The following is a 17194-nucleotide window of genomic DNA, read 5'->3' as shown; positions in this document are numbered from 1 at the left end:
CGACCACCCCATCCTCCTAGATTCTCTTCCCAATTCCATATCTTTATCTATCAGGGTCAAGGAGAGTGAGGTTTCAGATAAATTTCAAGAAGTCAGCTTTCCTTATTTTAAATGAATTTGCAAATATGTGTCTGTCACAATGCGAGCAGAATAGGGACTACATTTTAGGCATTTACTTGCCAGACTCTGAATGGTCCCTGATATGTACCTGCTTTGTCAAATGAAACTTGCTAACAAACCCATCAGCATGCAAAGCTGAAAAGTGCACCCACTCAACACGAACATGAGGCCAAGATAATGGCGAAAAATATTCACTTAACAATACTTCTTGCACCATATAAGAATTCAAACTGGATCTCATACTCATTATTTTTTAGTTTTGTTGGGTGAGTACATAGATCACAGGTTCATCCTACGTCCCTTATGTCCCTCTCTGTCACAGGGACACACACACAGAGCCTCCAGTAATAGGAGATAGAAAACTAATGAGCAAAACATCAATTTGCCCCTGTCCAGGATAAATAGCCCAATTAACTTTTTGGTCATTTCTGCAACAACTACATAACACATATAAAAGTGGAGGACATATAGTCTTTTATCTTTGACTGGCAGGCCTTAAGTGTGACCCCGGGTAAATTACTTATCACTGCTGGGCTTTGAATGTCTCATCTAGACAATGAAGTTTTGCACTACATGGGTGGTTCCCAAACATTCAATGGTCCACAAAGACAACTGCATTAGAATGATCTTAATGAAAATTCCATTTACTAGCCTCTACTTTCACCTACTGAATCAAAATACAGGGGCAGGAAAGGAGGGGACAGAGGGCAGCGTGTGGAGTGGGCCTGGGAATGGATAGTTCAACAAAGGTCTCGGGAGACTCTTGACATGCAGGTTTGGAAATAGAGTCCCTTCAGGGCTGGAGGTGAAGGGGAGGCCAGGAAGCCAACCACTTGAAGGGTCCTCACTGCTCCAGCTTCTCTAAGAGGCCCTGAGAGAATAACCATAGCCAACATGGATTAACTGCCCAGATCAGCAACAAATCCCCAAAGGGGTTTGGAGGGTACGGAGCCCCAGAGAAATACTGATGAGAAGAAATAGACGACACGGTCCAAACGTAGTTGGGAAAACCAAAATACTCTTCTCAATAAGAGTGGTTAGGCCTGTCCCTACAGAGAGACATAGATCCCAACAGCACATTTCAAATGCCAAGGAAAATCATAAATCTGTAATACCAACAGAAAGAAGGAGTTAAAAATCATCACTATTAATCAGGAAAGTCATCAAAGATAACTTAGAGTCTATCCCTTCACTAAGCCTTGCTGCAGAAAATCTTTACTTGGCTAATTGCCTGGTTGAAAATTAGTTTGAGAATGATCTTTATGAAGATATGTACTCTAAAAAGTCAAAGCTATATAGCAGTAATTCTAATACACTGCCTATTATAGCATTTTAATGCAGGGAGATACAATAAAGGAAGAAAAGATCATAAATAATGTGTAAGGGCATCACATTATTTTACAAGGAGAGATCGTTTTTCCATTGCAACTACTGGTAACCTCACGTTTCTGCCTCCTAATGGACTGATGCATATTTCTGAGAATGGATTAGAACCCAGCAAGGTGTGATTGTCACTTTAAAAACACATGCCATTTTAAAAACAAATTTAAAATAACATTTAGTACTGGCTTTATTTGTTTAATCCACTTGGTAAGCCAACAAGGGGATCCTCTCAATGGAGGAAAACACATCTTTTTAGACAGAGGGCAGAGATTCAAGAACAAGAAAACGCTTCACATATTCACTTTTTTCCCCCAGCACTTACTAACTATGCATATTTTAGCACATTTTAAAAGGAAACGGAGAATAAAAATTAGCAACATAACAAACACCTGCGAAACTACGTGTCTGGTGAGCCAGGACATTGGACAAGAGCTGTGCAGACACCTGGCATTACCTGTCAGACTGCCAAACCACTGTATTTTTAAGCTATTCAGGCTCTTTCTAAAGAAGAAACAAAAAAATCCTACATGCCTGAACTGTGAGGCGGGTGAGCCTACTTGTAACAGCCCTTGTCACACAAAATCCAGCAGCCTCAAAAGGTTCAATAGCCTTTTTATAAACCTATTGTGTGGGTTAGTGCCTAAAAATAGTATTATGGTTCGGCAGGCAGATCACACCAAGGAATAATTCCTACATACTAAACTGCCAAACAATAGACAAAGGAATGGAAAAGAACGCCAGAATGTATTTGCAGGCTGCACCTAATAAGTCCCCGACGTTGTCTCCCCCCTGGATTCCTCCGGGTTCCTCACCTCGTCTGAACACAGGGAGCCAGCTGAGCCCTCACAGCCCATACAGAAAAATGAGGGGGGTGGGGGGCAGGAGGGAACTGGGCCACACGTTTCTATAGGATTCACTGCCATTTTTAAGAGACCTTTTTTCCCCACTGAAAGAGATATAAAGGTGATGATTACATTTTAATAATTATTGGATATGGCCCTTTCAAGTTCCCCTTACACTACAGCAGAGTTCTCAGCCTTTACTATGCATCAGAATCACCTTGGGAAGTTTTAAAAAATACAGATGTCAAACTCAATTTCCAATTCAGTCTTTAAATATCAGTTTTAAATATTATGCATTGGTGTTTTTAAAAGGTTCTCGGGTGATTCGGATGAGTAGCTAGGGCTGAGAACCACTGCTTAAAACAACAAAGACTAATTTTAGGCCAAGTAAGGTCCACTGCCCAGGCCCAGAGGCAGGCAGCAAAAACCAACAGGCTGGAGATAAGCATCAGGGACTATGAGTGCAAAGGGTGGGCCACCAAGGGGCCACCAGCGCTACTCTTCTAGAAACTACCGCTGCACAGAATAAAAATCAAGACACAATAAGCAGCTACCAAAATAGTCAGAAAAGATCATAAGGAAATGTAAAATTAAAACCTAAATTTTAATACCCTTAATCTCCAATATTAATTTAACATTCACTTTTCCTTTTCTCAAAATATTTACTAAAAAGGGATTCTACCATGGATTTTTATTGTGGGGACAGGACAAAGCTGAGATGGGAGAATTACTAAATAATAGTGTCTTACAAACAGACTTTAGCTCATTTTTCAGATAAAACCAAATGGAAATAAATAAAATAGCTGGATCAGTTATAACAAGCATTGCCTCACTGAATTCAGATAAAAATCTTATGATAGATTATTATCTCCATTTTGCCCATATCAAAACTGTGGCAAATAAAATATTAAGTAAATTGTCTAAGGTCACATTAAATTAATAATCTGACAACCTGGATGGCAAACTCCGACGCTGTCCAACTTTAAAATGAAGGTTCTTTTGTGTTCTTATCACTAAATCATAGTATTTCCACCAAGCCCATTTGCCAGAATTTTTTTTGTTCAAATACATGGGAGCCAGCACAGGCTCACAGCTAAGAATCTACTTCCTCAGGCCAGAGTGGTAGCCCTGGCACTTACATACAAGTCCCTTGAGCATCTCTGTCCTCAGCGTGCCTGCATCTGCAGGGCAGGGAAGATGGTCATAGGAGCTGTCTGTGCTCAACGAAAGGGCTTACAAAAAGACTTAGAACAGAAACTGCTAGCTTTTATTATCACTATATTGAGTAGAAGAGAGAATCAAAGAACCTGATCTCAGAAATGTGTTCATATTTGTTAGGAGGTAATTAAATACAAAAACTTAGCACATTTCACTGCACATGTAGACTCTCTACTCCTTTCTCTCTCTCAATAAACACGCTTATAGAATAGATCACTTTATTTCTACTGTGCCTCAAGGTGTGAAGGAGACCAAATGATCTAAGATCGTACAACCTCCTAGATCACAGAAATGTGAGGCAGAAGGACTGTTTGCATTTGGAATGACTCTCAAATTGGAATGGTTCCATCTCAGCTTCTATCAGACACATTGCTAATTACTTACGAAAGTTGCTTTTATAGAAAAAAAAAACTGTTATTTTACTTCCGAATCAAAATCTTAACATTATCCATTGTTCCTCCTTGAATGCTTCCTTTATGAAATCTTCCACTGATATTTCCTCCAGAGAAATGTTTAATAAAAACAAACAAAAAAAGGAAAGAAAACAAACAGTGCTGAGATTTAACTCACAAAATTACAATGTGTTTTGTGAAAAAGCCCCGCTGGCTTTCAGATTCATGAAATAAGAATAGTATTAGCAGCTTTTCACTAAGGAAATATACAGAATTACAATACAGTACTGTATTTTATAATACAGTACTTTATAATGCAGTACGGTAAATGTTTTCCAAATAATACTATAGAAGATTTATACCAAGTTTGAGACTGCATTTTAAACCTTTTGTGATGATAATTCCTAATTTACTGACTTTCATATTAGTCACATTCACCTTTCAGAGGTCATGCAGAATTATCAGTTAAACTAAGAAGCCATTTAAGTTGAAGATTCAACTAACTAGGAAAAGATTCAGCACTCATAACACTCAGGGGCAAGTGGTCTTCGGGCCATGGACGGGTCATTCATGCAACATTCACCTGAGTATCAGAACATATAATCTTTTCATATTATTCTAGGACACATTCTTAAAGCTTTGTTAGGATTCCATTTGGTTTTACACAATATCAGTATGTTTATGTTTATGGATTATCAGTATATGGATATGGGCATTATCAATTGTACAAACTCTTCTTTTTGGTTCTTCTCATATCTGCCTGCAGAAAGTAAGATCCCATCCTGAAATCTCTGTAAGACAAGACGAAATGGGACTCGGCCTTTTCCTGAAGTTGCCTGACCTCAGGGCACCTCCACAGAGTGAGGTCTGACAGCCCAGCTCCTCCTGGCTACATACCTGTCCAACTCTGTGACCTTGAGCACATCATTTAACCTCCCTGGGCCTCAGTTTCCTTATCTTTAAAACGCGGATAATAAAACCTACTTCAAAGAACTGCTGGGACATTCTATGAGATAGGTAAAATACTAAAATATCATCTACCACATAGTGAACAGTAAGCAAATACAGCTGAAATAATGTACAATAATAATTATTAGGAAGAAGAGGAAATGACCTGTTAATACACTGCAAATAAGACATGCATCTACCACACATTTGATCATAAAGTCCCTCTCATGTGATCAGGTTGATCAGGGTTACATTTTGGGAAAAATTATTTGTAATATAATAGACATAAAGCACGCTGTCATTTATTCAACTAGACAGAACCTAATGGCAAGAAGAGAGATTGGAAAAAGAGAAGGAAAAGAAAGAAATTCCTAGTTATCAAGAAAAGTTTATCTTATCCTGTCAATTAGGAAAAATAATTCCAAGCACATAGCAGTTTTTTTTGAGTCTGACTAGCATGAATCAGCCCCGAGAAACTAGAGTGCTAGACCTGTCAAATTAAGGACCAAACCCTACTTTGTTCAAGCAATGGGTTCAGGTGCTACAGATAACGAGGGTTCTCTCAGGCTTGGGAGGTGGCAGCCAAGGAGCCAGCAAGACTGCCGAGGAGAAAGGGTGGCTCACACGATAGATTTTGTTCAGCCTGCCCTGAGCCCTTGGTGACCTCACCAATTTCTCATACCCTATGGGGTTGTACATAAATCCAACACATTATCTCTTTCTATACACCTTTTTTGCTATGAATAAAGTACACCAAAACGTACATGTCAAAATGTATTCATTCATCCATTCAAACATGTATATTAAGTGCCTATGACATGCCAGGCATCCTGGAGGGTGCAGAGATCCACGGTCATCTCAGCTCACTAGTATTCCCCTAGTATTTGATGATTATAGCAACTGAATCTTTCGTTAGAGCTATCTGTATATTATTTTTTCTTCTCCATTAGAGTATAAACTCTTGAAGGGGAAGGGCCACATTTTAATCATCTTGTTTCCCTTGGTACCTAACAGGGTGCTCCACTTACAGAAATTACCCAATAAATATTTACTGAACTAAGTCACCCTCCAGGATGCACGGAACAGGAGAGCCTACAGTCTCCTTCCCCTGAGATCCTCAGGTTTTAAGATCATTGGCCTGAGGTGGCTAGACCTTTCTAAATCTGGCTGACAGTGGGATATGAAACGAAATACTTTTAAACATAATCTGGAAAATGTTTGTGTTAACCCACCTTTAAATTCCATGATTATAAGCAGCAAAAAACGAATTTAAGGATGAGATAGGAGATCACCTAAATGTTTTATACATAAGCTAACGCATTTCCCAATAGCCAGGCACCTGAGTTCAGGATCAAGCACCATCACCGTTCAGACTCATTCTTGACATCCTGATCCTGGAAACAGACGGCACACTGCTGCTGTTAAGTGAGCAAACGACGTCTATCCCAGTATGGGGCCCCTAGGAGAGAGATCTAGGAATACGACGTTTCTTCAGAAACCTGGGCAGGACAATGAGAAGCTTACCAGTCTGAGAACATTTTAAGTAAATGGAGATAAATTATGGTCCCTCTCCAGGTCGATCAGAGTCCTACAATTCTACTGGCCTTAAAAAAGTGGTCAAAAAGAAAAACAGATAAGATATAGGATGGAAAGGAAGCCTAGCACCCCCCTGCCAATACTTATTTTGATTCTAAAAAGGTAGAAGATTGAAGGGAAAGCTGCGAGCAGCAGAGAAAAGGAACAAGATATTCCAGTCATCAAAACAGTACCCTTCTGATAAGAAAATACCTGAAGATAGTCAACAATATTGTAATAACTTTGTATGGTAACAGACTTTACTAGACTTGTTGTGATGAGCATTTCATAGTGTCATATAAATGTCGAATCACTATGTCATACCCCTGAAACCTGAAACTAATACAGTATTCTATGTCAACTATACTTCAACGAAAATAAATAAATAAATAAATAAGAAAAGGGAATCCTTGTGCACTGTTGGTGGGAATGTAAATTGGTACAGCTATTATGGAACACCGTATGGCGGTTCCTCAAAAAATTAAAAACAGAACTCCCACATGATCCAGAAATCCCAGTTCTGGGTATTTCTCCAAAAGAATTGGAATCAGGATCTCAAAGAGACATGTGCACTCCCACATTCACTGCAGCATTATTCATAACAGTCAAGATATGCAAACAACCTAAATGATCACAGACAGATGAACGGATAAAGAAGATGTGATATATACATACAATGGAATATTATTTAGCCTTATAAAAAGAAGTCCTGCCATTTGCAACAACATGGATGAACTTGGAGGACATTATGCTGAGCGAAATATACCTGAAATATACCAGACACAGAAAGACAAATACTGCATGATCTCATTTATGTGTGGAATCTAAAATAGTCAAACTCATAGAAGCATAGAGTAGGGGGGAAATGGAGTGATGTTGGTCAAAGGGTACAAAGTTTCAGTTATGCAACATGGATAAGTTCTGGAGATCTAACGCATAGCATGGTGACCATAGTTAACAATACTGTATTGTATACTTGAAATTTGCTAAGAGGGTAGATCTTAAGTGTTCTTACACACATACCCCAAAAAAGATAACTATATGAGATGACAGATATGTTAATTAGCTTGAGTGTTATCATTTCACAATGTATATATATATCAAAATATCAAGTTGTATACCCTAAACACATATGATTTTTACTTGTCAATCATACCTCAATAGAGCTGTTTTAAAAAATGGTGCCTAACCCTAAAATCACCCTAAAATGCAATTGGTAAATATACTAGTGAACAGAGGCTCATTTTTAAAGTAATATTTTTAAATGGAATATCATTTATTAAGGTTAAATAAAAGATGAACTTTGAGGGTCAAAAAAAAGAAAAAAGAAAAAGAGGGGCTGGCCCAGTGGCGTAGCGGTTAAGTTCGTGCGCTCTGCTTCGGAAGCCCGGGGTTTGCAGGTTCAGATCCCGGGCGTGGACCTATACCACTGTCAAGCCATGCAGTGGCAGCATCCCACACACAAAATAGAGGGAGATTGGCAGAGATGTTAGCTCAGGGCCAATCTTCCTCACAAAAAAAAAAAAAAGAAGAAGAAGAAGAAAGAAAGAAAAAAAAAAAGAAAGAAAATGCCTAAGGAGTTAAAAATTCTTACCAGAAATCTAAGGGCTGAAATACACACCACTATAACACCAAGGTACCAGCTATCTTGGAAAATTCTACTCATCTTTATAAGGACAAGAATATGAAGCTCAGCCCAAACCTTTCTTAGGAATCCCCTAATGACAACAACTGATTTCTCCACAGAACAAGTCTCCTAATCCCCCGAGAAATAAGCTTCTAAGCCCTTATGATGCTTAGTTAGAAAAGCCCTAACTTCATCAATGGGAAAATGAGGACACTGAATGGTAACACCATCTCTACAGGACTGTGCAACAAGTCAGCCATAAACCAGTGTATCACCTCCTCAATTCTGACGCTGTTGCAAAATTTATCGTTTTAAACAATGTACTCGTTACATATAAATTTATGTAAGAATAAAGGTCTTGAAAAAGAGAAAATAAAAGAACCAAAGCAAATGCACTTCATTCCTACTTTTTAACAACAGATATGTTGTACGGATTTGTGATGTCCTCTTTAATTGGAGTGTAAGTGTAACCCATGTTAAGATAGCATCTAAAACGGATTTTCAACTCAGAAAAAAGACTAACTGATACAGAGCAGCTTAGTTAACACGGCACAGCTTTACTCCACTCTATCTTCTTAAAGAGTTGATCAGGATTCACATCATACACAACTCAAACAGGGGGGTAAAAAAAGAAGATGAGTAAGAATTGGCAAAAATACTTGTTTGTATCATGTGACAGAGGACTAATATCCAGAATAAAATTTAACAAATCAGTACATGTAATAATTCAAAAGAAAAGTGGGCAAAAGAAATACAAGCAGCCAGTAAAAATGTGAAGTTGCCTAACTTCAGCATTAATTTAAAAAAAAAGGAACATAAATATTAAAACAACAAAATACTTTTTACATTAAAATCAGAAACAAACAAAATACTGAGACTACTCAGTGCTGGTGGAAGCTAGAGACACCCTCAGTCACTGACGGAACCTTAAATGGGCACAACCTACCTGAAGGGCAATATAGCAACAGCCACCAAAACTTTAAGTGTGTGTGCTCTTTCACACAGGAACGTCATTCCCAGGAATTTATCCTAGGGAAATAGTTGTATAAGTCTATAATCAAATATGTTGTTAGTAAGAAGCAAACACTGACAAGTACCTAATGTCTTTCCACAGGGATTAAATAAATTACAGTGTAGCCACACCATGAAAAACAATTCATCATTAAAAAGAACAAGTAGGAGCTACCTAAATGGCAACAACGAAAAGATGTCTACAATCTACTGGTAAGCGAAAAGAAGCAACTGGCAAAATAGTATGTATTTATTAATCCCATTTTTGTTTTTTGTTTTTAAAAAGTATGCATGCAGATTTAAAAGGTCTATCAACAGTGATCGCCTTTGGGATGTAAGAACATAGGGTGGATTTATGCTCTACTTTATATATTTCTGTGTTGTTTGAACTCAATACACCTACAAATTTAAAAACTAAAGAATTTAATTTTTGACAAAATGAAGCACGGATGCGTAAAATCATGAGCATGTATCACAAATGTTTATACTGTTGCATAGTCTACAATATCCCCAAAACTTCACTCACTAAAATTAACCATAAAGAAATTAATCTAAGACCATATCTTCTAAGTTAGCTGCTATACACACCTGACTAGAGAAAACCTAGAAAGTGTTAATTCCAGGCAGCAGCTATCTCCCCACTGTATGCAAAAGCAAAAAGTAACAGACAGGGTAATCAGAGCTGTGCCCAGGCGTACAAGGTGCCCTCAGCGGTCCGGAGGCTAGCAACACAATGAACTCAGCACCCAGCTTCAGCGGAGACCACGGACCAAGAGGGACAAGTCCTGCTGCACAAAGTAAGGGTCCTTCCTTAAAACAAACCTAGGCAGGGCCGGCCCGTGGCTTAGCAGTTAAGTGCGCGCGCTCCGCTACTGGCGGCCCGGGTTTGGATCCTGGGCGCACACCGACAGCCGCTTGTCCGGCCATGCTGAGGCGGCGTCCCACATACAGCAACTAGAGGGATGTGCAACTCTGACATACAACTATCTACTGGGGCTTTGGGGAGAAAAAGCGGGAAAAAAAAACCCTAGGTAATATCTCCCGTTTCCCTGCTAAAATATAAATTATCTCCCTCTTGTTATTTCCACGTCAGAATTTACTCAGGCTTAAAAGCCTTAATTAGCACTTCAGCCAAGTCTTCTGAGTCACATATAAGAGAGAACACAGTCTTTTTGGGATGCGAGTCGCTCCTTGCTGTTTCCTTGATTCTTCCTCTTCTCTCTCCTGAAAGTAGTTTCACAATTTCACCATTCAACATATGTATACTTTATGTATAATTTGTAATAAGAAAACATGTACTGGATACCTATTCCCTCCTCCAATGACACCTGGCCACTGTTCAAGTGCTTATTCACTTAACTGCATTTTTAAATGCAGGCTCCCAGGCCACAGACTTCAAAATGCACCAATACACATAAACGACAAAGACTAGGGAAATAAAGATGATCAAGAGATATGACAACTAAATGCAGGACCGGACTCTAGACTGGACTCCCTGTGGAGGGGGAACCACACTAGAAAGGACATATTGGGTCAGATGACAATATTGGAATAGACTAATAATAGATTAGGTATAAGTAAAAAATCAATATTAAATTATCTAAAGTTGATCACTGAACTATTGTTAACTAAGTGAATATCTCTATTTTTAGAAAATACACTGAAGTACTTGGAGGGTAAAGGGCCATGATGTATGTAACTTACCCTTAAATGGTACAGAAGAAAACTCTGTGTGTGCGTGCGTCTTGTCTTGTATACACCTTGTAGCAGCAAGAGACAGAAAGACTGAGAGAGAAGGATGGTAATCCACTTCTGACAATCCAAGTGCAGAGATCAAATGCGCGGGGGGATGGTCACTTCTGACAGCTCCTTCACAAACCCATCTTATTTCCTCTGTTATAGAAAATGTAGTATTTGTGAACCTACATAGCAAGGGAGCAGCTAGCTCTGCCTTTATTCTCTGTCCGAGGAAAGAATTTAAGGTGGTACCCTGGGCTCCAAGCAGAGCTGGCTGGACCTCATCCAGGAAGCCTGGGCCCTCCTCCACTCGCTCTCTCCATGGCCATCCTGCAGTACCCCCTCTCAGTGCAGGGCACACCCGCCACGTCACACTCCTCCACTAGGAGAAGAGCCTCTGTGCAGCCCTTTACCCGCCACTACACTCACACTCTGCCCTTTAACCTAAGGGACACTCCACGTAGATCTATACAAACCAATTTTAAATATCATATCCTATTAAACACATTACGGGACGCTCACAGGAGCTTGCCAGTGACTCCTTTTGAAGCCCCCAGTCGAGACCATTCCAAAGTTCAAATGGGCTTCTTAAAGCAGTGCTCACCCATGTTTGCTGTGGAGGAGTGAAAAAATCAAAACATTCAATCCACAAGCCAAGGGGAAGAGAAATAATCTTTATATATTAAAAAAAACCCAAAACTATTAGTGGGACACACAAGCCCAATTTAAAACTCAGAGCAGCCGTTTGGGGTGAGGAAGCCTCTGCGGCTCTGGTCTTCCGGACAGGCTTACCTCAGGGGTAGAACAGGAGGCTCCAGCTTACATAACCAGGAGCAAGATCCTACAAGAGAAGAAACAGATCTAGTTCAGACTCACAGAAAAACTCTCGGTCAGCGGTTTTCAGAGAGTGGTCTGAGGGCCCCCAGGGGTTCCCAAGACCCTTCCAGGGGTCCACCAGGTCAAAACTATTTTCACAGTGATACCAAGACATTATTTACCTTTTCCACTCTCCTTCCCTCAGCGCACAGTGGAGACTTCCAGAGGTTGAGTAACATGTTATAGTGCAAAAGACAGGAGAATCTAGCTGTATTGTCTTAAGCCAGATATTAACGAGATTTGCAAAAATGTAAAACACCGTTCTGCTCATTACGTTTTTTTTGCTTTGGAAAACAGTGATTTTCATAAAACACGTTATTTATAATAAAATGTAAAAGGCTTGTCATTTTTAATTAATTACTAAATAATTTTAAACTTCTCAATTTTAATTCTAATATCATAAGTATCAGCAGAGATAAGCCACATCATCAAAAGCTCTTTGGGATCCTCAATAATACTCAAAGGGGCCCTAAGACCAAAATTTTGAGAACTTCTGCTCCAGGTGCCTATTTTGGTACTGACTTCTGTCACATTGCATCTGCTTTTAGTAATAACCGCAGTGGTGCATATTAGGTATGCAGCACTACATACCAGGTCTTCTATTAAATACTTGATATACGTTATTTCCAAACTCACAATCACCTTAAAAAAAAAATTGTCCTTTTCTGTCCCCCAGATGAGGAGACATGCTCTATGGGATGGTCACTTGCCCAAAGTGAATCAGCTAGTCACATGGAGCAGGGTGTGAACTCAAGTTGGCCTGGCTCCTAAGATCATGATATTTTGACTATATCATTTTTCAAAACAGTAATGATAAGAATTTCTGCAAACTAAACTGGAGTGAGGTGCACTGGGGCCACACTCCTACCTGACATGGCATGGACTCAAAACATAACAATGTGTGGTGCACAGACCTATACTCTGCTTCCTACAAAAGACAGACCCCAATAAGTAAAGTGTCTCAAGACGGCCAGTTTACACCTGCTGTCCCAGCATAGTATTAACAGTGCTCCTTTCACTTTGAAAGGTGATAAATTATAAGGTCACCTACCAAGAAGGCTATAACTGGCTTTGGCTTTAGAAAACCCATGATTTTCCATCAGTCTCAATTTTTATGAAGCACTTACACAGCTGATGAAGAGTTACTATTACTAGTCCCTCAATTGTGGCAGAATATAAGATTACAGGCAGGGGTAAGAGACAGGAAAGAAATTCTCAGTGACATAACTTTCGCAACCAATATAACAAATTCTGAGCTTAAAAACATAAAGCATAATATGGTGAGTTCCTCAAAAAAATAAAACACAGAATTACCATATGATCCAGCAATTCCAATTATGGGTATATACCCAAAAGAATTAAAAGCAGAGTGTGAACAGATTATTTGTACATCCATGTTCACAGCAGCATTATTCACAATAGCTAAATAGCGGAAACAATCCAAGTGTCCATCAACAGATGAATGGATAAACAGACTGTGGTACATCCATACAATGGAATATTACTCAGCCTTAAAAACGAAGGGAATTCAGGACATGCTACAACATGGTTGAACCTTGAAGACATTATGCTAAGTGCAATAAGCCAGTCACAAAAGGACAAATATTGTATGATTCCACTGATATGAGGTACCTACAATAATCAACTTCACACAGACAGAAAGAATGGCAGTTGCAGGGGCTGGGGATGGAGGAAATGGGAAGTTATTATTTAATGAGTACAAAGGTTCTGTTTGGGAAGATGAAAAAGCTCTAGAGATGGATGGTGGTGATGGCTGCACAACAACGTGAATGTACTTAGTGCCACCGAACTGTACACTTAAAAACAGTTAAAATGGTAAAATTTACGTTATGGACATTTTACCACAGCAAAAAAAAAAAGTTTTTATTAAAAAGGTTTCCTAACATTAAGTAATTAGAAAAGAATGTATTATTGGGCATCTTATGTCACAGTTTCAGTCTTCACTAGTTATTAAATCCAACCAAGCATTCACCCACCTGGCAAATATTCACTGACCACCTCCTAGTTATCAACCACTGCACTAGGAACCAAGGGTACAAAGATGGAGACAGTCTCTGCCATGGGGCAGGTATGCCAGGGAACCCAGACATACTACTAGACATACCACAAAGCAACGTGGGAAGGCCTACGTAAGAGAAATAACCTCATTACAAATAATGTTCCTTGCAAACAAAGCATGAACTCATACAGTTAAAAAAAATTCAAGCCCTCTAAGGCATCAATATTTTTGAAAGTTTTAGGAAACAATTTTTTTTTCTTTAATGAGGCTTTCTGGTTTTTACACTTTTTATGCTGAGACATTATAAAACCTTCAACTATTATGAAATAAGCCTTTAAAAGTCCTACTGATTAAACAGTCTGTTTCGTGACTAAATCCTCTGTGGTTCTTTTCTGTTCTCCAGCAGAGATCCCTTACAAAATGTTGTAACATCCCCCACACAATGAAAGCAACTCTGTCAAAGGCACTTCTCCTTCCTTTGAACAGAAAACATCCTGTAAACAATTAAGGTCCCACTCTTTTAACTGACGGCTTTTGTTTACTGACAGGAAAGGAAACCACAAATTCTCCAAGTGGCATGAGGGACTCCAGGTTTTGCTTCACTTCCTATCAAGCAGGTGGTTTATATGAGGCAGTTGGCTATTGTCTTTTGCCTAATGTTTAGGCTTTACAGAAAAAAAATTAGGGAGCTTTCAGCAAAGCAAAGTCTTCTCATGCAGCAGAACTTGGCGCTGTGGCCTGCCTTGCAGGGGGTCAGGGAGAAGAGAAGATGCTCCCCTGTTCGCTGGCCCAGTGCTGAGAGGAGGTGTCTCACACTTCAACAGGAAGGAGGTCACATACCTTATGATTTCCCTCATTAAGTAGTAGATAATAACAACAACAAACAAACACATAGAGACAGAGATTGGATTGGTGGTTACCAGACGGGAAGGGGGAGGGAGGAGGGCGAAAGGGATAATTCGGCACAAGTATGTGGTGATGGGTTGTAATTAGTATCTGGGTGGTGAACATGATGTAATCTATGCAGAAACAGAAGTATAATGATGTACACCTGAAATTTATACAATGTTATAAACCAATGTTACTGCAATAAACAAAAAATTAAAAAAAAAAAAGAAAACCAGATTTGTGGGCAAGGAAAGGTGTGGCCCTTTGTTCTTACCACCAGGTTCTTCAGCTGTTTTCCCAGTGAAACGGGGTTCTGAGAAAGTGAAGGCAAATATTTTCTTTCCACTGAGAAGAATAAAAATACTCCATCCAGCTCAAAATCACTATTTCTCCATCGACTGTTAAGACAGGCTTGCTAGTATTCAGGAAAAGCCAGCATCAGAGAAAGGCTAATTTTTTTGTTTTTTATTTTAAAAATAAAAATTCCTTTCAAAATGAGATCTCTTCCAGGGGCAGTCACAAGTGCTGATTTCTGTCTTTGTACCTGTGAACTTTGGCAACGTGCACACGCGACACCTGCCTCTCCCCCCAGCCCAATATCTGGGCCAGCAGGCCAGCCACAGCTGCTTCACCAAATCCATGAACCACCGTCATATCCTATGGTTCACAGGATATCACCACTAGGCCTCGGGGCACACAGCTGGAATCCTAACCCAGACCTCACTCACTCCAAAAGTACAGGACACACCTCAGGAGACAGTTCCTCAAGAAGCGTAAAACCGAATATGGAATCAGTGCCAGATTCAAATAGCCAAACATACCTAGGGAGAGATTTAGATGGCAGAAGATTCTGGAAATGAACATCAGATTATGCCATTTGCTCCAGGAAATGCGCTTTGGAAACCGGTGCACCTGTCAACACCCAACATTCAACACCATTGACCACCACCAGTGCTAGTAATCAGGCTTCACTGTCTCAAACAGTGGCCCCCAGACACACAAGCACAGAGGCCCTGTGGTCTCTGTTAACTGTTTCCAGTCTATTTAAAGGTCTACTTTCACACAGGTGTCTAAATCACAGCCAAGATGTCGGCTCAACTTTAAAACATGTTACAAACCTCAAGCAAATGACTGACCAGTCAAAAGAGTCTGTTCTCACTGTGAGTCAGGTGAGCACAACGTAAATCTGTCAGCATGGTTAGTCCTGCAGTGTCACTGGAGACACTTCCTTCTGTCATTTCAGTCTGGCCTAACACAGCATTCTCATCACTCAGGTGGTGGTTTTTTTTTGGTGGCGGTTACATTTTTGTTTAATTGTCATAAGATCTAACCTCTTAACAAATTTTTAGTGCACAATACAGTATTGTTAACTATAGGCACCATGCTGTGCAGCAAGCAAATGACTGACCAGTCGAAAGAGTCTGTTCTCACTGTGAGTCAGGTGAGCACAACGTAAATCTGTCAGCATGGTTAGTCCTGCAGTGTCACTGGAGACACTTCCTTCTGTCATTTCAGTCTGGCCTAACACAGCATTCTCATCACTCAGGTGGTGTTTTTTTTTTGGTGGCGGTTACATTTTTGTTTAATTGTCATAAGATCTAACCTCTTAACAAATTTTTAGTGCACAATACAGTATTGTTAACTATAGGCACCATGCTGTGCAGCAAGATCTCTAGAACTCATTCATCTTGTATAATTGAAACATTATACCCATGAACAGCAACTCCCCATTTTCCCCTCTGCCCAGCCCCTGGAAACCACTATTCTACTCTCCGTTCCTATGGGTTTGATTATTTTAGATACCTCATGTAAGGGGAATCATGCAATATTTGTCCTTCTATGACTGGCTTATTTCACTTAGCATAACATCCTCCAGGTTCATTCATGTCATTGCATATGGCAGAACTTCCTTCTTTTTTAAGGCTCAATAATATTCTATTGTATATATACTCTGGTGTTTTTAAGTTAGATAGAGGTAAGAAGGGAGAAACATACTGGAAATAGAGCCCCTTCAAAGTGACTATAACGTTCAACAAATATTTACCTAGCACCTCTGGTATCCAAACACTTTACTAAATGCTGTCCATATTAAGACGTAAGTTCTGCCACTTGAAGCTTACTGCCTAACAGAGGGAGCCAACTTTTACATAGAAGAGTGTGACCAAGAGTCAACAGAATGTAATGGAAGACATCTCTAATAGGATACTGTGGGGGGCACCAAGGAGGAAGAGGCCAAATTTTACCTGGGAGGAGGGAGGTTGGGAAGAAAAAGCTTCATAGAGCAGGTACCACTGGAGTAACTGGACCATGGCAGAGGTGTGGGGGTGTGGGGGTGGGGCAGAGCTCCATCCCCTCACCCCTCAACTCTGTCAGCAAGGTACAGACCTATTCAACTTTCAGGCATCCCTCCTTCCCAGCCCCAGGGTGAATCAGGAAGAAGCTAGGACTTAGATACCTCCCCATTCCTCACACAGAATTCCATGAGCCCTCCAACACCATGCCTCATAGAGTATTTAAGCCTTACAACATGGCACCTCGTAGAGAATTCCATCAGCCC

General features: G+C 39.9%; 1 protein-coding gene across 4 annotated transcripts in view; it reads right to left on the bottom strand.

Annotated features, from left to right (window-relative positions):
* SIPA1L2 (signal induced proliferation associated 1 like 2) overlaps window positions 1-17194 on the bottom strand; it is a 217569-nt gene that overhangs the window by 157485 nt on the left and 42890 nt on the right. For 2 of the 4 annotated variants that reach the window (XM_087431941.1, XM_087431939.1), the window contains exon 2: window positions 11646-11694. The exons of 1 other annotated variant lie outside the window; for it this stretch is intronic. The gene's annotated coding sequence lies outside the window, so the exon portion shown is untranslated. Of the gene's footprint in view, window positions 1-10820; window positions 10839-11645; window positions 11695-17194 lie in introns of those variants that run through there. One more of the 4 variants, XM_087431944.1, reaches the window with a different exon arrangement.

The sequence above is a fragment of the Ceratotherium simum genome, chromosome 6 (assembly GCF_057802395.1).
Source record: "Ceratotherium simum simum isolate JZ-2026a chromosome 6, ASM5780239v1, whole genome shotgun sequence".
Lineage (NCBI taxonomy): Eukaryota > Metazoa > Chordata > Mammalia > Perissodactyla > Rhinocerotidae > Ceratotherium > Ceratotherium simum.
Note: the sequence above shows the minus strand (reverse complement) of the source record. Positions and strands in the feature narration are given on the sequence as shown.